This window comes from Callorhinus ursinus, unplaced genomic scaffold (assembly GCF_003265705.2).
Source record: "Callorhinus ursinus isolate GAN/ISIS: 27379988/994484 unplaced genomic scaffold, GSC_fseal_2.0 scaffold38, whole genome shotgun sequence".
Taxonomy (NCBI): domain Eukaryota; kingdom Metazoa; phylum Chordata; class Mammalia; order Carnivora; family Otariidae; genus Callorhinus; species Callorhinus ursinus.
This window is the reverse complement of record NW_027397100.1, coordinates 2,684,195-2,708,011: the sequence shown is the minus strand read 5'-3', so window position 1 is coordinate 2,708,011 and position 23,817 is coordinate 2,684,195. Positions and strand designations below refer to the sequence as shown.

Here is a 23,817-nt window from a genome sequence, read left to right as displayed (position 1 = left end):
TCTCCTCTCCATCTTGCTTTTTCAAAGATCCTCCTTTTTCTTTCCTATTTTATTTTCCCTCTCTTTTCTTGGTATGTGTTGTCCAAAGGAACTTAAAAATAGCTTTTCATGTTTTTTCTTTTTATAGAATACTATATTTTTATTACAAGAAGAGTGCTTTGCAGAAAACATTTAAAATGCCAACAAACTGGGGTTCCTACAGTGGCTCAGTTGGCTAAGCATCTGCCTTCTGCTCAGGTCATGATCCCAGGGCCCTAACCCTCATCACATCCGGCTCCGCACTCAGCCGGGAGTCTGCTTCTCCCTTTCCCTCTGTGCTCTCTCTCACTCTTACTCTCTCTCAAGTAAATAAAATCTTTAAAAAAATTTTTTTAATTAAATAAAATGCCAACAAACTGAAAGAAGAAAATAAAAATTACCTGCAGTATTACTACTAGGTTCACCAGTTATTTTTTTATGCAAAATACTATTTTCCCCTTTACAACCATGAGCCCCTATTATATACATCTTAACATTAAAATGAGATGATTTTTCTCATGCCATGAGATATTCTTCTATAGCATTGCATTGTAACTGCATAATATGCCATTCTGTTGGTGTACCAAAATGTATTTTGCCACTCCCTAATTTGTGCACTCTTAGGATTGTTTTCAGTCTTTCAGTCTTCTAAGCACTGCTGAGGTCAGCAACCTGAGTCCAGTCTTTGCACACATCCCATAATGATCTCTCCCAGGATAAAGTCTTAGAAGTCAAATGAACTGGTTAAAGGGCATATATATTTTTAATCAGTAAACTTTATTTTTTAGACTAGTTTTAGGTTCAAGTAAAATGGAGCAGAAAAGTACAGAAAGTTCCCATATACCCCCGTGCATGTAGGGTTTTAAGGATTTCAGTACATATTGTCAAATTGCCTTTTAGGACTGTTGTACCATTTTTCATTCTTAACCTCCATTTTCCCATATCTCCACAGCACTGGGTGTTATCATTCAAAAGAAATCTTTGATAAGGTACATTTAGAGCAGAATACCTACTCCATCCAGGCACCTTAAGACTGACTTTTTTTCTTCTGAAATTCATATTTATGTTATTCATCCCATTACTATTTTTTATGGTTGGTGATGGCAGAGTTCCCCCAACCTTCTTTCTTTTGCCAATTTAACAAAAATTAGAAAAGTAATACTTGTACATAAAAACAAACACCTAGTTAGAACAGAAAGATATAAGGAAAAAAGGGGGGTCTCCCTCCTCACCCAGCTTTCTCTTGAAAGCCACTTCTTTCTTACTTTAATGGTTTTTAGTAATTGTGGTGGTTACCTCCAAAACTGTAAATAAGATTCATACACACACATACATATTTTTTCTTTATTTGTGATTTTAGACAGTTAACTTTGTAAGTAGGTTTGTATCATTAAATGGCAAATGTTTTTAAATGTTCTGGTGCTTATCTCATCTTGCTGGACTTGTGCTTCTTATTTGACCTCAGAAAATTTCCCATGCTGGCTTTTAAGCTCAGGCATGCATTCGACACATTTGCTAGGGTGATGGCACCCATCATTTGGGGTGTTTTGGCAGGAAGGTTTTGGGATATTTAATCCGTCATGCTGGCTGAAATGGCAGTCAGTCCTGAGGCCTTCACTGTCTCTTGACTCTCCTGTCTACAAGATGAAGAAATTAGCACCCCTTCACTACAGTCTACCTCCTTTCTTCCCTCCACCTTCCTACATTCAGATGAGGTAGATGCTATTATTTTCTTCATTTTACAAATGAGATCTCAGAATTCAGAGAGATCAAGTGATTTGCCTGAGATCACATAGTTCGTTAAGTGGGGGAGGGAGCCAGATTTTTTTCCCAAGTGCATCTGATTTCAACACCCAGGCTTATACTGGTGCCACATTAACTTAACTCTCCACTCTGTCCCTCAAGCTGTTACCTCTCCTCTCCTGCCCTTCTTGTGTCTGGCACTGCTGTCATTTTCCCTGGGAGTTTAGGAAAAGGTAGGTAGGTCTGTATTTTGATTTTTGGCTGCAGGGCTGACAAGCTGTAAATTACCAAGTCACTATGCCCTTGAATATAAGCATTTACAACAAGATGTTTTGCAGAAGAAATGAGACAATCTTGTGTGAAAGTTCTTATGTAATGCAAACATCAGACATGATTATTTCAGAGCTCAATAAATATTTGCTGATCTAACAATGCGAACCAGCAATGTGGATTGTAGGCTTCTCTTAGCATAGATTAGTTTTTCAGAACAATCTTAGTTCGTCAATTCCCTTTTCTTAAAGTGGCATTTAAAAAATATCCATGGTTACTGTTAATTAAAGAAAAGAACTCTGTTGTTTTGTTTTGTTTTTGGAGATATTTTTATGCAGACACAGGGAAATCAAAGTCCACAGAATAGCAGACTGGCCATTTAAAATGGCCCCAGTGTCTTGGCCTCTTGTTGCTTTCCTCTCTTTGTACCCTGTATTCATGTTACTCATTTCCACCTGTTGTTCCATTTGTAGTTAGTGAGTCCTGGGGCCAAAAAGGAAGTTGAGGAGCAAGGTTAGTCTGAAATGTACAGTCTGACTTATGCCTCCCTATTGCAGCAGTCTGTTGTCTTTCCTTCCCTCAGTTGACTACAACTCAGTGAGTACAGAGATCACACTGCATTTATGTTTATACCTTCAGGATTATGTGTATTAGGTCTCCAACAAATGTTTATAAATCTATGAATGTCAGCAGTGTTCTTATACTTTTTGCATAAACTGCAAGGTGGCTTGGGGTACCCACTGTCAACAACAAGCAATGTCCATCAATGCTGATGCAGGTTTTCCCTACAGTGAGTGTCCCAGAGATGGCCTCCAAAGGTTCCACAGACCCCTTGAAATAATATACAGTCAAAGGTATGCATTTTCTAAAGAGCAGGATCTTAGCTTTCATCACATTCTCAAAGGAATATGTGACCTAAAATGAGTTAGCAACACCACACAAATTGTGAAAAGCTTTTCAGTGGTGTGGAAGAGTAGGCAAGTTCATTTATTTTTGTGCCCACACACATATCAATTTGTTCCTTGATAAATAAATATCCCTCTAGATAAATGAACTGTATATAACTCTGATGTGTTAGCACTTTAAGATCTAGATATGATCAGCTTGACCCCTTGTTTCTTGCCATGTAGAAGTCTGAAGTTTCCCCCAAGATTCTGCAGATTCCTTGGGGGTGAAGGTGTTCTCTGGGTCATCTCTGCCTCCTCTTCCTCTGTTTCTCAACCTATCAGTTCAGAATTGAAACTCAGTCCCTTCCTGGTTTCTGTCAAGAGCAAAGAATACACTCACAAAACAGATTTGTAAGTGCTGTAATCAGCTTTGCTGGTGATTTGGGAACCGCAGACCCCGGACCTCTGGCATCTCCCTCGCTCCTTGCTCCTTCCTCACAGATTTCCCCTGGAATCCAGTTCTTCTTTATTTATTTTGTAGAGCTACTTGGCAACCTTCAGGTTTTATTTGTTATTTTTTGCATGGCTGAACTCAAAAAGGTGACTGATAGGTAAAAGGGCCTCCTATTTGGCAATCTTCCTCTTTATTTATTTTTTAATTTTTTTGACAGTCTTTCTCTTTAGAAGGCAGATGTGGCTATAAAGATTTTCTTCCTTTTTGTATATATATTTTAGCATCTTTTCAGATATCTTGAATCCATCTGAATAAATTCTGTAGGTCTATGTTCTTATTAAGAATCTCCCTGACTTCACTGTGAATGCAGACCTTTGTAATGGGGTAGGACGTATAAACCCACTGAAGATCTTGTTCTTACATAGAACAAAAGAGGAGGAATATTTTTAGTTTGAGATCTACTAAACTAGTTTCCCTCATTGTCCCATAAACTGAGTTTCCGACTCCAAATTTCTTTAACTTTCTTCATATTCTTTTTTTTTTTAAGATTTTATTTATTTGACACAGAGAGAGGGAGCACAAGCAGGCAGAGTGGCAGGCAGAGGGAGAGGCAGAAGCAGACTCCCCACTGAGCAGAGAGCCAGACGTGGGACTTGATCCCGGGACGCTGGGATCATGACCCCAGCCTGACCCCAGAAGGCAGATGCTTAACTACGGGCCACCCAGGTGCCCCTTCATATTCTTCAAAAAAAAAATAGTAATAAATATATTATGACTATGACATCAGTATGAATTTTATAAAAATTAGAACAACGTGGAAGTACACAATTTAGTTAATGAAACCCCTCCCCCCCATAATCCTGCTGTCCAGAGATGACCTCTGGTAACAATTTGGTATGTTGTATATCCTTTTAGAGATGTAAATGCATGTAGCAAACAGTAAAACACTGACTATGAGCCAGTACGGTGCTTTGTCTCATTAAATCTTTATGGTGTCTCTGAGATGGGGCCCCCTGTTTACCAAAAAGTAAACTTGGGGCTTACAGCTAACTGATGACTTGCCTAAACATATTTCCAATATTTGCTTCTGTAAGCAGCCTGCAGTAAATAAAAACGTATCTCACCATTGTTCTTGTCCGATTATCTCCACATAACAAATTTCCAGAACTATAATGCTTGGTCAGAAAGTGTGCACTTTGAAACTTGTGGTTCGTTTTGAGGGAGGTAGTTAAGAGCATAGGCTTTGTGGTCATACCTAGCACTGTTCATATTCCTACTGCCACTTGCTGGCCATTCACTAGACTTAAACTGTGCTTCAGTTTGCTTATCTCTAAAATGGGTTAATAACAAACCTCATGTGGTTGTGAGGACTAAATGAGATGATGTATTTAACGTCCTTGGCTAGTATCCACCACACAGGAAGAAAGCAGTGCATTCGGCAGACCAGGTCCCTGCTCGTATAAAGCTAATATTTTAGCTTTAGTGTGTGGTAGGGAGCAGCAGTGAAGATGAACAGTACACAAATTAATGAACAAGAAAAATAGCGGTGCTGTGCAGACAATTAAAAGAAAGTGATGTGGGGCACCTGGGTAGCTCAGTTGGGTGTCTGCCTTCAGCTCAGGTCATGATCTCTTGGGGTCCTGAAATCAAGTCCCGCATCAGGCTCCATGCTCAGCAAGGAGTCTGCTTCTCCCTCTCCCTCTGACCCTCCACCCGCTTGCATGCTCTCTCTCTGTCAAATAAATAAATAAAATCTTAAAGAAAAGAAAGAAAGTGATGTGATATGTAGAGGGTGGTTACCTTAGGTTGAGTGGGTTGGGGAAGTCCCCAAGAGGTGACATTTTAGCTAAGGTCTGAATGATGATATTGTTTAAATTTCTAGATGTAGAATCATAGGATCAAAACTACATTCATTAAAGTCTTTGGTCATATATTGACCAAATATTACCAACTGACCAGCAAAAAATTTCTAAAATAATTTACATTCCCTCTGTATATAAACATGCTTCTTTCATTCACCCTTAACCACTCTTACTTCTCTCCTGATTTTAAAAAGTGGGGTTAATCTAAAGATTATCTTGGACACCTTCCTGTTTGCTTTCTAAAGCGCTTCATTAGCAGGGGGCAAAAATAAGAAAACAAGTTAGTTCCTTGGAGGAATCCCTTAATTGTCCAGCATCATCCCGTATACTCTAAACCTTTCTTCTCACTCAGTGCCCTTTCTCTGCAGCCAGTTTCTGCCTGCATTGTGATAGGTCTAGAGGCCGCCAGTATATTAGCCGGCATACATTTGATTAACACCCACGTTTCCGCTTCAGAATTAGGTAGGGCCTGGCTCAGGAGAGGTGGCTAATCAGCCTTGCCTTTGCTGTAAAAACAAGGCAGCTTTTAGAGGTAGACTGGTTTTTCCAAACAAAGGTGTTGGCAAGGGTATAATAACCTTCTGTGAGTTAAAATTGTGTGGAAGGCTCTGCACATCTTTTTGTTCCAGTCAAACCGCTCCCGTGTGTGGCGTGTGCTGGGGGCAGGGGCATTGTGAGCACTGTCCCTGTAGCTGCGGCCGACCCGGAAGGAGTGGGCAGTACCTCCTCTGTTTGCCTGTAATGTGCAGATGGTTACATAGTGTTTGTGGATCTGTTCCGGAAAGCCTTCCATCATCCTGAAATATAAGAAACATTCTTTTTGCAGGTCTTGAGTGGGGCTCGGCATCATTACAATGATAGAGTACCTGTGAAATTACAAAGCTTGTTCAGATACTGTTTTAATTTCAGTCATATTTTTTATAGAATATACATGTATTAGAATTTAATCTCTGATTCAAGCCTTAAAGAAAATGATACTATGTAGTTTAAGCTCGTAGGCAAATGGATTAAAAGTCACTTGTTCTTAAAATGTGGTTTCTTTTTATGATCTTGATTTTTTTTAAACCCAGCAACTTAAATAAAACATCCTAAGGGCAACACATGTGAGCTAAGGGGTCCGGGGGCGGCGTGGGGAGGCAGTGTGTTTGATGAAATTGTCCAGGAGCAAAGCACCGCTCACTTGAAACCCAGAGATTTGTCATCCAAATATGTGCAGATTGCTGGTACTATAAATAGTTTGAACTCGAGTAAACAGTTTCTTCCCCCTAACTGCTGCTTGGCCATTGTTCAGATGCCAGAATAGCCAGAGAACAGCCTCTCAAGCCAAGCTCATGGCACTTGGGCCCAGCTCTTAGTCTGCTCTTCGCCAGGCAGGGCCATCAGCTGCCCAGGGTTTGAGATGAGCAGAGGGCAGACATTCAGGCCCTTCAGTTCCCCACTTTGGGCTCCCCTCCTGACCCAGCCTGTCACTCTGTGAACTTGCCCTGCTCTAGAGTAGCACCAATCTGGGGTTCCTGGCAACTATCAAAAGCCCTGGGGCCCCATGGCCACTGATGTAAGTGGACTTAGGAGACACAGACATTTTTTTTTTTCAGGGCCGAAGCATGCCTGGCTTGTTCCTTTCTTTTGGAGCCGAGAGGAGTGGCACCAGTTGTCAGAACTGCTGCAAGCTGCCCCTGCCACCCGCTGATCTCTCTCTGCCAGGAAGACAGGCTGCTGACATTTTCAGAACCCCTTTGAGAACTCGAGTAAAATGCTGACATTAGAGCAACTAAGGACATTCCATGGTTTATTACTAGATTTCCTTTGGAAAAAATAAGTCTCTTTTTTAAAATTCCTGCTTCAGCTGCATTCATTTGCAGTGACTCTTATGTCAGATGCCTCTGAGGAGGTTATGAAAACATCTTGTTGTAGAGGGGACAGATGAAAAGGATGATACCACAGTACTGAGTTAAGGATCGGGAAACCTGGACGCTTAGGCAAGTTACCTAACTTTTTTTTAGCTTTAATCCTTCATCTGTCAAGTATAGATAATTCTGTCTCTCCTGCTTCATGGATTGAATGGCAAAAGGGGATGTCAGAGTACTTTCTGGACTATCCCAAACTAGTGGACTGTAAAGGAGAGGTAGGGTAGTGGAAAGAGTCGCACAAGCTTGGCCTTCTGCTCTGTAACCTCAAGCACATGGCTGATGTGTCTCTCAACCTTAATCTTACCATCTGTAAAATGGGAATATGGTATCGGCCTTGCAAAATTGTTATAAAAATTAGAAATAACATATATAAAGCACTGACAAATGGTAGATAATTATTAAACTGCAGTAATAATTATTATTACATTTAATGTGGAAATACTCTGGGTTATTCAGGATTCTTTACCTGGAGAAACTGATTCAGTTTGTAAGTGTCGAGATTAGCAAAAGGCCCAGTTAAAAGCTGATGGCAATAACTAATAAAAATAGATTACATTTTCTAAAAATCATAGTAATATATGAACATCAATTAAAAAAAAAAAAACTGCAAGTCCAGAAAGGCATCAGTTTCCTGCCTAGCCCCTCACCTGAGGTAACATCCACTTTTAACCCTCTATTTATTTTTTTAAAGATTTTACTTATCTGACAGCGTGAGAGAGGGAACACAAGCAGGGGGTATGGGAGAGGGAGAGAAGCAGGCTTCCCTCTGAGCAGGGAGCCCGATGCGGGGCTCAATCCCAGGACCCTGGGATCATGACCCAGCTGAAGGCAGACACTTAACCAACTGAGCCACCCAGGTCCCTCCTCCATTTATTTTTTTTAGTAATCTCGATGCCCAGCGTGGAGCTCAAACTCACAACCCCAAAATCAAGAGCCGCATGCTGCAGTGACCGAGCCAGCCAGGCGCCCCCCCCCCCGTTTCTTTTTTTAAATTAATTGTGCTGGGACATCTGGGTGGCTCAGTCAAGTGTCTGACTTTGGCTCAGGTTGTGATCTCGGGGTCCTGGGATTGAGCCCCCTGTCAGGCTCTGCACTCAGCAGGAAGTCTGCTTGTCCTTCTGCCCCTCTCCCTGCTCTTGTTTTCTCTCTCTCTCACACACACAAATTAAATCTTTTCAAAAAAGTAAAATTAAACTAATTGTGTTTTGGGGCACCTGGGTGGCTCAGTGGGTTAAGTGTCTGACTCTTGATTTCATCTCAGCTCATGATCTCAGTGGAGGGATCAAGCGCATCAGGCTCTGCACTCAGCAGGGAATCTGCTTGAGATTCTTTCTCTCCCTCCCCCCGCCCCTCCCCCACACTCTCTCTCTCTCTCTCTCAAATAAATATTTAAAAAAAAAATTTTTCAGAATGGCACATGCACATAGGTTTGCTTTATTCTTTTTAAGATCAAATATCATTCATTATAAACTTGCACTGAAAACAGCTATCTCCTTCCCCCACCCGTGTCTCCCCTGCCTCCTGCCCTGGTCCCAAGAGCATACACTTTTGATCCTGCCGGCTGTTTGTTCTGTTACTTCCATATATCCAAAAAATATGCTTATACAGCTATCTCTCTCTCTGAACATTTTCTTATTATGTAAATTTTTAAACATGTACAGTATTAGAATAATATGAGTCATCATGTACCACCCAATACCCAGCTTCAAGAATCATGACCTGTCTTGTTTCATCTATGCCTGTAGCCACTTTTACCCCTGCTACTGGGTAATTTTGGAATGTTTTAAACATCATGTCATTTCTGTAATAGCTACGTTAGCATGTATCTCTAAGAGAACAAGGACTACTTTTTTAAAAACCTAACTACACTACTATTGTCAGACATAAAATAATTAATAATCCCTTATAACTCACAAAGATCGCTGATTAACTTCTAAGTACTTTTTTATTCAAATCAGATGCAAACAAGGACCCCACACTACCATACTGCCTTTTCTTTATCAATTTTAGGTGTTACCTATTGACCTCCTAGGATGGCTCGTGAGGCTTTAGCTTTTTTACAAGCACCAGAGCCCCCTTCACACTTCTCCTTTACCTTTTTCTCCAAATATCGCAGTTTTTTTGGTTAAATCAGTAGTATTCAGTGTTTTATAGCATTATGGCATCATAAATACTGTTTACTGCTGAGCCGGTAACTTTCTGGTTATTTTTCTTTTCTGTATGACTTTTCCTGGGTGAATAACAGCTTCTTTAATATGCTCAGTTTTCCTTGTTTCTTGCTGCAAAGGCTTCCCATACTTGCCCATGGACTCTCAGTACAGTTTTCAGCACACCTGTCAGGGAGTCCCTCAGCTCTGTTTTCCTGGAGCCCCCCACCCTCCCGCTTTAGTGAGACTGGCACTCTCTAGGTCTGCAGGTCAGCTGAGGTCCGGGGCAACCCTCATCTTCATCCTTGGCATTCCTTCCATCTCTCTTGTTAGATCCCTGTTTTCAAATTCTGTTTTATAGTTTAAACCCTCATTTAGGTGAAGCATATTCTCCAGGAGTTTACTGAGAAAACAGTGCACAAGAGAGAAACCGTTCTGAGTCCTTGCATGTCTCAAAAATGGCTTTATTTTGCCTAGCTGAGGATAAATTCTAGGTTCCAAGTCATTTTCCTTCAAAAGCATTGCTCTCTTGTCTTCAGGCAGCCAGTATTGCTCAGAGGTCCAATACCAGTCTGATTCTTTTCTTTTGAATCATTTTGTCTCTCTAGAAACATGTAGGATTTTTTCCTTTTGAATTCTGAAAGGTTAGGAGATTATATGTAGGCATGAAAGACTCTTTCCTTCTCCTCAGCACCTGATAAACTTTTCAGTTTAAAGATGCAACTTTTCGGGCTCCTGGGTGTTTCAGTCCGTTAAGTGTCTGCCTTCCGCTCAGGTCATGATCCCAGGGTCCTGGGACCAAGTTCCGCATTGGGCTCCCTGCTCCGCGGGGAGTCTGCTTCTCCCTCTACCCCTCCCCCCTGCTCGTGCTCACGCGCGCGCATGCACGCACACGCACACGCTCTCTCTCTCTCTCTCAAATAAATAAAACCTTAAAGATGCAACTTTCGACTCTGGGAAAGTTTCCTCATGGTTTCTTAGATAATTTCCTGTTGTACTTTTCTTTGTATTCTTTCTCTGGAATTCAGTTTCAGACTGATGTTGAGCTTCCTGGATTATTGTTCTATATGAAAATTCTTTTTCATCCTGTAAATATTTTTTCCCTATACTGTATTTTGAAAGATTTCCTCTTTTTGTTTTCCAGTTTTTCTACTGAATTGTTCATTTCAGTTATTCATATTATTAATTTCCAAGAGTCCAGTTTTGTCAACTTCTTTTGTTTTGTGGACATGGTATCCTCAGAATTTCTCTGAAGACATAAGAATTTTCTTTTTAGAGGTCTTCACTTGTCTGAATTTTCTTTCCCATAAGGGTCCATTTTCTCTTTTTTTGTTTCTGTCATGCTGTTGGTTTTCCTCAAATGCTCTGTCTTTTTTTATTTCCCAATTGTAAACAATAATAAAAGCCTCCTTTTAGGAGGTAGGCCTTTGTTTCCTCTGGAATTGTTGTCTGTTTGCCACATAGGCCTCAGCCCTGCCTGGAAAGCTGTTAGAAGCTCTGTGTACCACACTGAAGGGTACACTTTGCCTTAGGGCACCTGACCCTCAGTTAGACTGAGCGTCCTTCAAAGGACAGGGTAAGGACGCCCAGTCTCATACTAGAAGGGAGGTATTCTGTGAACCTACCCATTCTTTAGGTGCATACTCTCTGGGATCAGGCTTCCCTTCTCCTGCCATCTCTCCATTGGGCACACTGACTACCTCAGCAGCCATCCAAGGGGGCCTAGGAGGTGGACCCTCAGAACATCAAACCCTGTAGAGAAAGCAGCCAGGTGTACTCCAAAACCAGAAAAAAAGAAAAAAATCAAACATTTCTTTGGCATCTTTTGTGGGATTGATTCCTCTCTGCCCCAAAATGACTTATGTGTCTGATTTTTAAAAATTGTTTTTGTTGTTGTTTTTCTAAGTAGGCTCCACTGTGGGGCTTAAAGTCATGACTCCGAGATTGAGACCTGAGCTGAAATCAAGAGTTGGACACTTAGCCAGCTGAGCCACCCTGGCACCCCAAAACATTGTTTTCAGTGTAGGTATGGTTCCTTTTGGGCCCATATGCCAGGAAGTTAATTGGTTATTTCTGGGTGGTAGGATGATGGATGATTTTCCTCCCTTTTTTCCTGCTCTTCTATATTTCCTTTTTTTTTTTTACAATAACCAATTATAATTGGAAAGAAAACAAAATCTATATTTACAACTGTAAGTCTCAATCAATGTGCTTCTCAATTATGTCCAGAAAAAAATAGGGATCTTCTAGTTGTGTGACAGAGCGATTAAGTGAGTTTGAAATGGCATGACAACTGAAACTTGCCTTTGATAGGGTGAAGAGCTAATTGCATTTTGCAGCAGCTGTTTGGACTAGAAGGTCAGTAGTGGTGCCCAGAATTTATTCCTCATATACTTCTTTCAACAGATACCAGTCATTTGCCAGCTGAACAAGTTCCGTGATTGATATGTCTAGAATGCCCTTATTTGTCAGGTGGAGATAGTAATACCTACCTCATAGGACCCTCGTGGGGGTTAAATGAGATAATTTATATAGAGCATTTAGAATATTATCTGGCATATGACAAACATCCGTTAGAAGTTCTCATTATTTATAGATTTCCTTATTTTATTTTTTTACTTTTATTTTTTTGGATATAGCTTTCCTTATTTTAATAAGTGTCTCATATGTACAAAATGCTCATAAATTAAACACAGAGTGTTCCCATAAGGAAGCTCAAGTTCTAGCAGCAGAATAAGTAAGAGCTGCCCAGAAATAAATATTGCCTCCGCAAGGAGAAAAGGATAAGTTTCTTGAGAGAGGAACAGATGAAGTCCTAAGGAACATCAGAGGGAGAGGCCCCTTCCAGACTGGGGTGAGGGGTGGGAATGAAGGGCAGCTTTGTGGCAGAGGAGCTGTCTGGGCCCTTCAGAGCAGCTCTGTGCTCAGAAGCAGCGGGAGTTGCCTTTCCCCTCAGATTGATCCGATGCTGCTGGCTGTGACAAACTGCCGGCCTTCCTGCAGGGAAACCCCTTCGAAGGCGGCAGAGGAAGGGACTCAGAACCCAAGCTGGGCCCCAGGCAGCCCTGGCGAGGAGCCTAGGCTCTGTCATTCATTCCGCTCAGCCTCGCGCAGGTTGGTCAGCCTCAGCAGCCCCCTTCGCCGGTGTCGCCGTAAGATGAGGGGATATTAAACCTCCTGCACCTGAGGGTTATAAGGGTCCTAGAAGGTGGTGTCTAGAGTACTTAGCACAGAGCGTGGCGCCAGGCCACAGAGTGTATCTGCCGTCGTCGGTCAGAAGGCCAAATGAGTGCCTGGCGTTGGCTGTCCTCTCTTCATGGCTTCTGTCACAGATGTGCACTTATTCAGTGTTACAGGCAAGTGTTACAAAATATATGTGGTCGAAGAAAACAATATCTTTGTTTTGATGAATGGGCTCCTTACTATTATTTTTGTTCAAATAACAAAACATGATCTCAAAGCACTGAGAGTGATTTTGGCAAACTGACCTGCCCAGGGCCCAGCTCATTTTCTGATGCCCACTTGGGCTTCTGGGAAAAGGACACAGCAGATAACGGCCCCAGCCACCACCCCCAATCCCTCCAAGCTGAGTATTGCTGCTGAGAACACACCTGACAGTTCTTGGTGGGCTTTTTTGTTCCTTATTCATCCTGACGTTCTCAAGAAATAACAGGTCCTTCTGGCTTCCTGACATTCTTGACTTTATTCATTCACTGTTACATCATCCTCAGGGTAGAGAATGGTGACACTGAGTCAGAATTAGAAAATAATGCCTTTAGGATGTTGCAGCTTATTTTTGTAAGTTTTTTTTCCCAAATATTTTTGAACTTGTAGTATGTGCCAGGCACTTAATCCAAAGAACCTTGTAGGGTAAGTGCTATTATTATTCTCACTTTACACAGACGTTAACTTGGCCAAGGTCATCCACTGCTGGAAGGTCCAGGGATGGGAAGGAAACCCGGGTTTTTCTGAGCTGGCAACAGGCTCAGAGTTAACAGGCTGGAGTTCTTTTCATTCCACTACAGCCCCACACCAGCTTGTGGGAAAGCCTTCAGATTGGCAAACTCCCTCCTAATGTATAGTCTGTTTGCTTGGTCCTTCCTTATTACAGCATCAAAGATTTCTGAAAATTAAAGTTTTTGTTAAGTCACAAACTCCCACAGTCTCACCCCCACCTATAAGTAGCTTCTTCTTTCTCAAAAGAACTCCAATCCCAACTTCCCATCTAAGAGGTTTAAGACAAATCAGATCTGCCTCTTGGAGGGAGGGGGTGACTAAAGCCAAGACTTCCTTCAGGTCACATGGTATTTGGGTAGCAAAGCAAGTAAGTATCCCTTCTACCTAGTGGCCTGTAGTGTTTCCTTTAGGCAGTAGATTGACTGTCTCTCCTCTCCCCTGGCCTGGCTGAACCTATCCCTTCCCCATTTGTTTCAATAAGTTTAGCTCATTTTTCTAAGTAGAAATGATCCCATTTAGAAATAGCATTGGCATGTGTGCTGGCCTAAGTAGGCGTTAAAGACTCAGTTTCCAAATCTGACCCTTTAATCTTGAGCTGTGTGACTTTGGGCATATCACTTGACTTCTCTGTGTTTCATTTTCCTACCCAGGAAAAGCAGACTAATAATTCAGCCCCTGGGTCCTAATGCTCCTAAAATGAGAATCAGATGAGATTATGTATGACAATGAAGCTACCATCTATCAACACTTAGTATGTACAGATACTTTCAGTTCCCTTGCATGTGTTCTTCAATTCTGACAATCCTGAAAGGGAGGCCCTATTACTCCATTTTACAGTTAAAAAAAAAAGTTCAGAGGGGCGCCTGGGTGGCTCAGTCCTTAAGCGCCTGCCTTCGGCTCAGGTCATGATCCCAGGGTCTTGGGATTGAGCCCCGCGTCGGGCTCCCTGCTCCGCGGGAAGCCTGCTTCTCCCTCTCCCAGTCCCCCTGCTGTGTTCCCTCTCACTGTCTCTCTCTGTCAAATAAATAAATAAAATCTTTAAAAAAAAGTTCAGGGAAGTGAAGTCACACAGGACTCAGATCCATATCTCTGGTTCCCAAATTGATGTTCATAAGCAATATACGTGTTACACTGCTTCCCTCTGTACACAGAAGTACAGAAGTTTCATTTGTCTTCCCCTGCAAGCACTCTACAAATGCAAGAGGTTATTATGGTCTCTCCTGATCACTGCTGCTCCACGTTAATCCCTAAGGCAGTGCTGCCTCTTTCCATGTCCCCCAGGCCTTGTTCAGTGAATTCTTTGGGATTTTCTCCCAGAGAAACAGTTCAGCTCCACCACAACGGGGGTCGAAGGAACCAGGCTGAGCCTGGCATTGTGGACATTGGCCTTCTGACCTGTCAGGGTTCTTCCTCCCTCAAGCATGTAATCAGCCAGCTTGTAGTAAAATTCTTTTATGTTACATTTGTTGATAAGCTCCTCAGTCACTGAATTTCAGAAGTGGAAGACCCCAAAGCCATCATTTTATTGATGGGGAAACTGAAGTCGAGGGAGAGAGATGACTTGAGGCCATTATTCAGTTAGGACTGTGATTGAGACCAGAACCAAGTTTTCCAGGCAGCAGACCAGTGCTCCTTCTGAGCCTTGCACTTGGGCACGTGTCATCTCCCCTAAGTGAAGGGCAGACATAACGCCGTGCGCAGCATGCACCTAGGAAACTTGGAGAAATTGAACGACTTAGAAAATTGAGCAGGAGGAAATGAGGGTGGGGTGGAGTGGGGATGCTGATCTCCACCCTAACAAGGGTATTACACACCAAAGAAGTGAATTAAAACACAGCAAAGCAAACTGGATCGCTCTCAGTCAGCAGTGACTACAAGGCAAAGGGACTTAATGCCAGGAGCGCTGGCCCAGTGAGTGGATAGGAAGCCTTTTGTCACTAAGGCTGTGCTGTTGAAAATTGAAGGAAGGATGTTAGGCAAATATAACGGCCTGGGATGAAGTTACAGCCCCCCAGCTCATTGTCCAGAGGAAATGGATCTCCCCCGTGGACAGAGAGGTGGAAACTGAGCAAGGGAGCTGAGTGGTTGACATCATCAGGCTGAGCATTGGGTTACAACAAATGGGGACTTACTTGGCCCGAGACATGGGAAACACCCACTAAAACCTCGAAGTGCATTTCATTTAGAGACACACAGGGAGAGAGGGCAAAGAAGAATCCAGACTGCACCGCCGGCCTGGTCTGCTAATCTCGCCAGCCCTCAAAAGGGAGGCGTTTTGAATCCTGGTTTCTTAAGTTCTCCCTTTGCGTGTGACTGAGGAGCCCTGGACTTTGGAGAAACTCTTTGCTCTTGTAAGTAGAACTTTATTCTCCACCGCCACCCCCACCCCTGGGGAGAGCAGGGCTCGGAGGCAGAGCTGTCTGGAGAGCTTGGCTTGCTTTATTTATTTATTGCTTTTTTTACAGCCGGTCGGTCACAAAGTGTCTATTTTTATATTATGATATATTATTGCTCTGAAAATTATGGCTTTGTCTGAAACTGCCTGGGGCTAGAGTCTGAACTCAAGTTTCACAGATGGGCTCCATTCAAATGCTGTTTGACTTTTTTACCCCAAGAACACTGACAGATCGGCTAGAGCTTTAAAAGCAGCTCCTTGCCCTAAAGATAGGTGAAGAAGTAAGTCCCTCCTTAGACATTGAGGTTTGTAAAACCTTTAGTTTTTTCTCTGATTACAAAGGTAGTACAAACCATTTTAGACACCCTAGAGAGAGAAATGTCTATGACATCTCAATTCTCAAGTGAATTGGCAATTCCTTGTAATCTTCCCCTCACAAATACAAGATTGGTATTATAAATGTAAGATACAGAAATGATCAGCTTTCTGAAGTTAGCTTATCACATGCGCCCCACTGCCACAGCAGCTGGGCGGACTCCCGAGATGGAAAGAAGTGTCGGAAGACTTTAACTTTGGCTTCATGGTCTTTTTATTGCTTCCTTTTTAAAATTTGCTGTTGATGCCTAGAAAGTAAACAGAACAAACGTGTAAGTAAGCACTTCGGCATTTTCTTTCTTGGGGTCTGTGCTCAGGATTTTAAACCAGGGGAGTCATTCTGTGCGGAGGGGAAGGGAGGGGCCTTGTCCCAGGCCCCTCACCAGTGGGCGCCTGAGCTGACCGTTCTCCTGTGGTTTGAGGTACGTGGCTCATGGCTCGCAGCTGCTGCTGCGTGCCACCCACCTCCCCGGCTAGCAGGTGGAAATAGTTGGGAAATCACGGTTAAAGCGGAAAGACTTCAGCTTTAAGAAACAAAGGGCCACCCACGGAAACTTTGTGGCCCTGAGCAAGTGTTCTACACTCTCTGGGCCTCAGTTTCCTCTTTTGTACCTAAGTAAGGGGACAGAACTAGATGATCGCTATATTTCGGAATTCAGCTTGAAATGAACCGTCTGGATCTCTTTTGCTTTTGAGGAGAATCCTTAGGGCTTGAGGAGCAAAGTACTCTTGGTTTTCAGTATCCCAGAGTGGCTAAAAACCAGCACCTAGAAGGACAATTAAAAGAGGACATAAAACAGGCAACAGTGAGTTACTTCTGAGTTTTTATAGTTTTGTAAGGTTTGGTGTTCCTGAAGAAAGTCCGTGTGGTGTGCATGTGTGTGCACAATAGGGAGGGAGGAGAACTGAGAATTAACACTATCGTGTGTCTCTAAAGTGCTCAGCCCCACATTATGCTCAGCCTTTTACATAACCTAAGGTGGTCAGTGTCATTGTTCCCTAACTCCACTGAGGGTTAATCTCCGGTATGTTCCCATATTATCCTGAACGCCTTCCTCGTGTTCACCTGAACCGTGCTTACGTAATTCCTGGCAGAACTTCATTCACTGGGTCTCCCCTAGACCACGTGTCCCCTCTCGTGAGTTTGTCTCATCCATTACCATAACCCCATTACCTGGTAGAGAGCCTGGCACGCAGGTCCAGAGGACACCGAGCATACTCAGTTTTAACGTAGAGCCCACCATCCTAGTCCGTAGCCTGGCAAAAAAAGAGGAAAGGAAGGGAAAAATCCCTGCTGCCCTTCCTCCTTCATTTCACCTAGACACGGCCCTCTGCGGCTTCAGGACAGCATGGCTGGAGCCAGAGTACAAAGAAAAGCAGAAGATGTTGTCAAGTCTTGGATTTTTGAGTTGCCAGGGTTTCAGGTGTTGGCCATTTAAGGGATTTTTTATCTTTAAGGCTGTCGGAGACTCCAGCCCTCAGGAAGATGCAGTATTTAAAAACCGCTTGAATTAAGATCATGGTTACCAGGAGGGTTCTCAAAGCCCATTGACGTATCTGAGAGTTTTGGTCTTCTCCAGCAGCTCAACCCTTTGAAAGTGGACCATTGCTGCCCTGGAACCACCCATGGTCATGGGCAGTGGGCCTCCAGCCTCCACCTCAGCCCAGCTCCTCAAGATCTCCAGACTTAGACAATTAAAAAAATAACCCCAGCCTGGTTGGCTCAGTTGGTTAAGCGTCCAGCTCTTAATCTCAGCTCAGGTCTTGATCTCAGGGTCATGAGTTCAAGCCCTGCGTTGGGCTACATGCTATGCGTGGTGCCTACTTATAAAAAAAGGTAGTCCCTCTTCCTAAGATGGTGGTGAGGAGGTGATATTCTGAAAGGAAGGTACATGGTTTTGGGTTTTATTTTTGTTTGAATTTGAATGTCTTTAGCAGGTGTGTTCTCCAGTTTATTACTGTCTGTGCCATTTGCTTACCCATCTGTCACCATCTCTAGTCTCATACCTGCCCCTTGGCCCCTGTGGACATTTACATTTGTGACCCCTGGGCTGGTGGGTGTCCACAGTCTCTGTCACTTCAGACTATGTAGAGTTCAGTGAGAAGTTGGGGAGGGTAGCAGAGCTCTGTCCTCACCACCTCCTAGTGAAGACATCTCAGACAGATTACCTCATAGAGCCTGCTTCTCTTCTGTGAAGTGGGGGGTCGCAATTATACCTACCTCCAGGGGTAGGTACTACGAGGATGAAACAGGATAAAGCTTGTAGTGCACCTAGTTGGCACAAAAATATATACTTGGAATTGGCTACTTTATGGTTTCCAGAAAGAGAATGTTAGCCAATGTACACAGGCCCTGGCCCCCTCAGTCATAGGTTGGCATTTGTATGAGGGATGTGGGGTCATCTCTGAACTGATCAGTGTTGAAACCCTTTGGAGTTGCCATGCTGGCTCTTTCAGCCAAGCCTTAGCACCGTTTCTTATCACTCAGGTGCTCAGACCAAAAACAGAAGTGGGTGCTGTTCTCCTGGGACTGGAGGATGCTGGCCCAGCCACTTAAGGAAGAAACTGGTGTCAGGTGTTATTTTCTGAGTGTGACAAGAAGCTGAGTTCACCCAATTAACTGCTGAGTGTTTTCACAAGGGGCCAGAAGTGATTCCTAAGTGGAGACAGACATGGAAAATCTAAAGTTCTTGGAAACAAGTCATTAATCATGACCCAAGGCTGAGCTCACTACCTCCTGGAAATCTTTCAGAAAGGCCTTATGAAAACTTTTGAGCACCGCTCCTTCAAAGAGTGGTTCCTTTGGAAGCTGCAATGCTAAGGGATTCTGAACTGCAGATTAAAATGCATTCGCTCTTACTTGAGGAGGCCGGCATTTCCTAACTTTGTTTAAAAGAAGTCTCTTTAATCTTCTAAGAAATTACTACTCTTTAACTTGGCTTTTCTGAAATGAATAATGGACCTTCAGGGCATTCTAGAAATGAAGTATTGGTAGCTGATGCGTTCTTATTATGTCCCAGGGACCTAGGTCAGTCATTATGTTTAGTACTTTATAGGTGTGGTCTCTGCCTTTCAGTAAATTACACTGAAGGCAGACTAGTACAGAGCACGAGGGTGGAGGAACAGGGCTATGAGGAGACAGCCTGTGGCCTTGTGAAGTTCTCAGTTTATCAGGAAAGACAGGGAGGTGAATGAACAGTTGCAGTGGATCCGCATCTAGTGGATGGGAGTCCTGGTCTTGAGCTGGTTGATTACTCCCACACTTCCCCTCCATTTCCTGATTCTCAGAGCTCTACCGGCATCTGCATTAGGGAGAAATGAGAGCTGCACCCTGCTGAAGCTTGCCCTCCTGGCACCTTCCTGCCCAAGGCTTCTGATGAAGGACAGGAACTCTTCCTCACAAATTGCAGGGGCCCCACCCTGGAGGACCCTGAGTCTACAATCCTAAATTTAGTAAGGAGGCATAAGGACGGGTGATTCTGCAGTCTAAGATCACCACTGGATTTTCTGCTGGTTTGTTTTTATAACATTTATTGAGGTGGGTTTTGTTTTTTTTCCCCAGATTACAAAATTAGAACATGTTCATGGAAGGAAAGCTAGACAGTACAGAAAAACAAATCATCAACCAGTGGTTTCATGTCTCTGATTTTTTTAATAAGGCATGGGTGGGTCAGAGGTGAACTTTTAGATCTCTTACACACATTCCAGTTTGGCACCAGAAAGTTTCTGCCAGTGTGAGAAACTCCCCCCTTTAGCAGTACATGCATGTCTTGTCCTCACCCCCTGTCTTCTCACCCACACACTACCACTGCTTTTCAGGTTTCACTTCTAATATTCTGGGCAGTCTGCCTATCTCAAAGGTGTCCATGCCTTGTACTGCAGTCCCCTGGGTAGGAGAAGCCATTGTCTGTGGTTGGTTAGAGGCTGTAGCCTTCCTTTGTACTTTCCTGTGTATGAGCAAGAATTCATCCACTGTTCAGAAGAACCCTTGTGTTTAGGCATTACACAAGGCGCTATGGGGAATACCAAGGTAAATTAGACTTGTAAGTAGCTTATAGTCTGATAGGAAAAAAAGACTCAGATAACTCTCACACAGGTCATTATGTGCCCCAAGAGAGGGACAGTGCCATGGAAAGCCTGAGAAAGGGAGACAGTAGCATTTGAATCAAGCCTTCATTTCAACACAGTTTTAGCTAATATTCATTGAGCACCTCATTATCTGCCAGGCACTGAGCGAGGTGATAGGTGGACAGTATTTCATAAAACAAGCATGATCCTTCTCATGGTCGTTCACAGCCTAGGATGTATGGTGGTGGTATGAAGTGAATAAACAGGAACGTGGTCAGGGCAGGCTTGTTTGAACAGTGTTTAAACTGAGATGAGGTGTCCATTAGGCCAAGAGCTAAGGCCAAAGGTGGGGAAGAAGAGCATTATGGGAAAGGATAATCCAAGTAGGAACAGGTACACGTCTGCAAGTGTCCAAGGCAGGAAAGCATGTGGAATGGTGGAGAGACTAAAAGGAGGCCAGCGTGGCTGAAGCATAGAGGGGAAGGGAACTGAGAAAGAGGTGGAGGTTAGGGTTCAGAGAATTAGTCTGGGGCCTGATGATGATGATTAGTCAGTAGGCCTTTGTGGGTGGTATTTGCTGTGTGGGGGGTGGATTGAGGGGCAGTCGCAGTAGTCATGGGGAGAGAGGATTGGTGTTGTGTAGGACCACTGGGGGGCGGGGTGGATGGAAGAGGTAGATGGATTTGAAACTACTAGAGGTAGAAACTTAGTGGCTTCTAGTCTATACCAGACCCAGGGCTGGGCCCTGAGGCCGTAGAGACAAAAGAGATACATCCTCTGTCCCCTGGGCTTTAGAGGTCTAGTGGCATTGCAGGTTGGGTAGGATGTGGGTGGGCAGACCCAGGAGCATGGGATTTCCTTCCCATAGTCAGCAGCTCTATTCCAGTAAATGAGCAAATTTTCTCTCTGAGGTGGCATAAAATATTACTCCTAGACTACAGTTATTTTCCTAAAGGGCAGGAAGAGCTGTTCCTCCCAAGGCCTACTTTTATTCATTGGCTTGTCTGTAGTTCCCCTTTCTCCCTGTGATTTCATACCTGAGCTTCCTGCTGGACTTGGGGTTTGGAGACCAGAGTTTGAATTGCAGCTCTGTTACCAACTTGCCACATGACTTAAAAAGATTCTGAACTTCTCTGAGTCATTTTCACCTGTAAGTGGGAATGATACTCATCTGATACCTGGGTCATCGTGAAGATGAAATGAGATCAGGTATCTTAAAGTGCTCTGTAAAATATCAAGTGCTGTAGAAATGAGAGGTATCATTATTATTTCAATGCAACATTTATTACCAATGAAATAAAATAACAACAGTTAAAAGCAGAGCATTCCACCGGGGAAGGCCAGAGTGTACCTTGCATGTAACTCTGAAATGGCAGATTTGGTATAGTAGCTGTCCTTCAAGAGCTTGTTGGGAATGCTATTCTTCATCTCTTCTCTTTTATTTCATCCACTGGGATAAACCATTTCCTCTCTTCCTCCTGTCAGAATGGTTTGCAAAAGCAAGCCATTTCACTTCTCTGGATTCCAGAACCCATTTGATGTAGAAGCCAAAGCATCTGCTTGGAGACCAAGAGAGCCTGTGAGCAGAGATGAGGGGTTTGCAGGCCTTTGGTTCTCAGCAGCCAGTTCACTCCCAGGGGTGTATTTAATTGGTTTGTGGGGGGGGGAAGCAGTCAAGGGCACTGAGCCATGGAAAACAGTCAACAGCACAGAACCAGCCCACACACCACCTAAACAGGGCAGTTTCAAGCCGAAGTTTTAGGCTTGCTTTTGGATTTTAACATGGGAAATTCTTTTTTTTTTTCTAAGTAATATTTTCCCCCTTCTTAAATAAAAAGCATAAATACTTAGGAATTAAAGTACCCCTTTTCCCCCTCTATGAAGCTTTTTTAAAAAATTTGTCTTCCAGCTACTAAAATGTTCTATTTTGACCAAAAAACAAAGTGACAGTAAGTGGAGTTAACTATCCATGTAAAGATAAATGGGTAGTGTATAACATAGCAGAGTTTTTCTCTGCTTGTCATTGTTTTTATTTTCATTAATTTTCCCTAAAGTAATACATATGCTCATTGTAACTAAACAATTTGAAGATGTTATAAAGAAAAAGTTATAATCTCTCCTTTCCCCTTACTTCCCATTTCCATCTTTCTGAAATCAGTTTGGTATATATCTTTTCTCCAAGTTCCTAGTGAAATGGATGTAGGGTTTGTGTAGATGTGTGGTTATTAGTTTTGTCAGAAGTGGGATCATACTTTTATTTTGTACTTTATTTTTCCCACCAGATAATACATCCTGGGTAGGTATAAATCTAATGCACCCTTTTAAACAGCTTCAGGGCTATAGACCTAGAGGTCCACAATATATTCAGCCATTTCTCCTTTGACAGATATTCAAGTTATGTTTTGTTTTCACTAAAAATATTTTATGTACATGTCCTTCTCTACTGGTGCTTTTGTTTCTTTCTTTAACTTGACATATAGTTGACACGTAATGTTACATTAGTTTCAGGTATATAACCTAGCAGTTAGACAAGTCTGTAAGCTACGCTGTGTCCACTACAAGTAGAGCCACCGTCTGTCACATGGGACAGTATTGTAATACCACTGACTCTAATCGTGCATTTATTTCTGTAAGTTACATTTTCAAAAATAATATTGTATATTAACATGCATGTTGTATATGTCTTTGACATTTTAGTAGAGAATATTCTACTATATAAAGAGTTCTGGTAATTTACATTCTTCCCAGAAATATAGGAGTACTTCCATTTCCTTAAATCTTTACCAATATTAGATATTCTTTCCCTTCTTCCCTCCTACCCTTTGTCTCTCCCTCCACTCTCCATTCCCCTCCTCACTCTATCCCTTCCTGTATCTGTACTGTTTTATTCTGTGACCAATCTCATGGCAGAAAATGGTGTCTCATAGGTGCTTGCCTCGTATTTTCTTTACTACTAGTGAGATTGAACATTATTTCATGTTAATTGGCCACTTCGTTTTCCTCTTCTCTGAATTTCCTTCACTTTTTTCCTTAGGAATTTTTTGCTTTTTTTCTTAACAAGTTGTAGGAGCTCTTTATATATTTATATATTAAGGATTCTATATGTATTACAAATATTTTTCCTAATCTACTATTTGTTTATTAAATTTCTTCTATTTTTTTCTCATAGTGTCTGGATTTCTTGCCTTGTTTAGTAATAATTTCCCCACCTCAAAATTATATAAATATTTTCCTAAACATTCTTCCAATACTTTTATGGTTTTAATTATTTAATCCTGAACCTTTAATCCCTTTGGAATTATACTTATCCGTAGCAGAGGTAGTGGTCAAGCTTTGTTCTAGATATGCCAGCACCAGTTATTAAATAAGCCATCTTTTCTGTTTTGCATTGAAATTCCATCTTTGTGATAAATAAGATCCTTTCTTGTATCCATTTCTGAACTCACTGCTTTAGTCCACAGACCTATTTGTCTGTTCTTATGTTACAACCATATCTTTTTCTTAAGTCTTTATAAAGTAAATTTTTATTATCTCTTAAGACAAATCCCCTATTTACATTTTTAAATAATATTCTTTCCTATTTCTTGGCTAAATTTTGGGGAATTTATTATTCCATGTGAACTTTACAGTAATTTTACCCATTTCACTCTCCCAAAAAAGCTATTTGTATTCTTATTGAAATTTAATTAAAACTATGTAGTAATTTGGAGAGGATTAATGTTTTTGGATAA

General features: G+C 42.4%; 1 protein-coding gene across 6 annotated transcripts in view; it reads left to right on the top strand.

Annotated features, from left to right (window-relative positions):
- The window catches only part of PKIG (cAMP-dependent protein kinase inhibitor gamma), a 96,836-nt gene that overhangs the window by 50,236 nt on the left and 22,783 nt on the right, over positions 1–23,817 (top strand). Inside the window, exon 1 of one of the 6 annotated variants that reach the window (XM_025875399.2) lies at positions 15,430–15,599. The exons of the other annotated variants lie outside the window; for them this stretch is intronic. The gene's annotated coding sequence lies outside the window, so the exon portion shown is untranslated. Of the gene's footprint in view, positions 1–15,429; positions 15,600–23,817 lie in introns of those variants that run through there. 6 annotated transcript variants of the gene reach the window in all.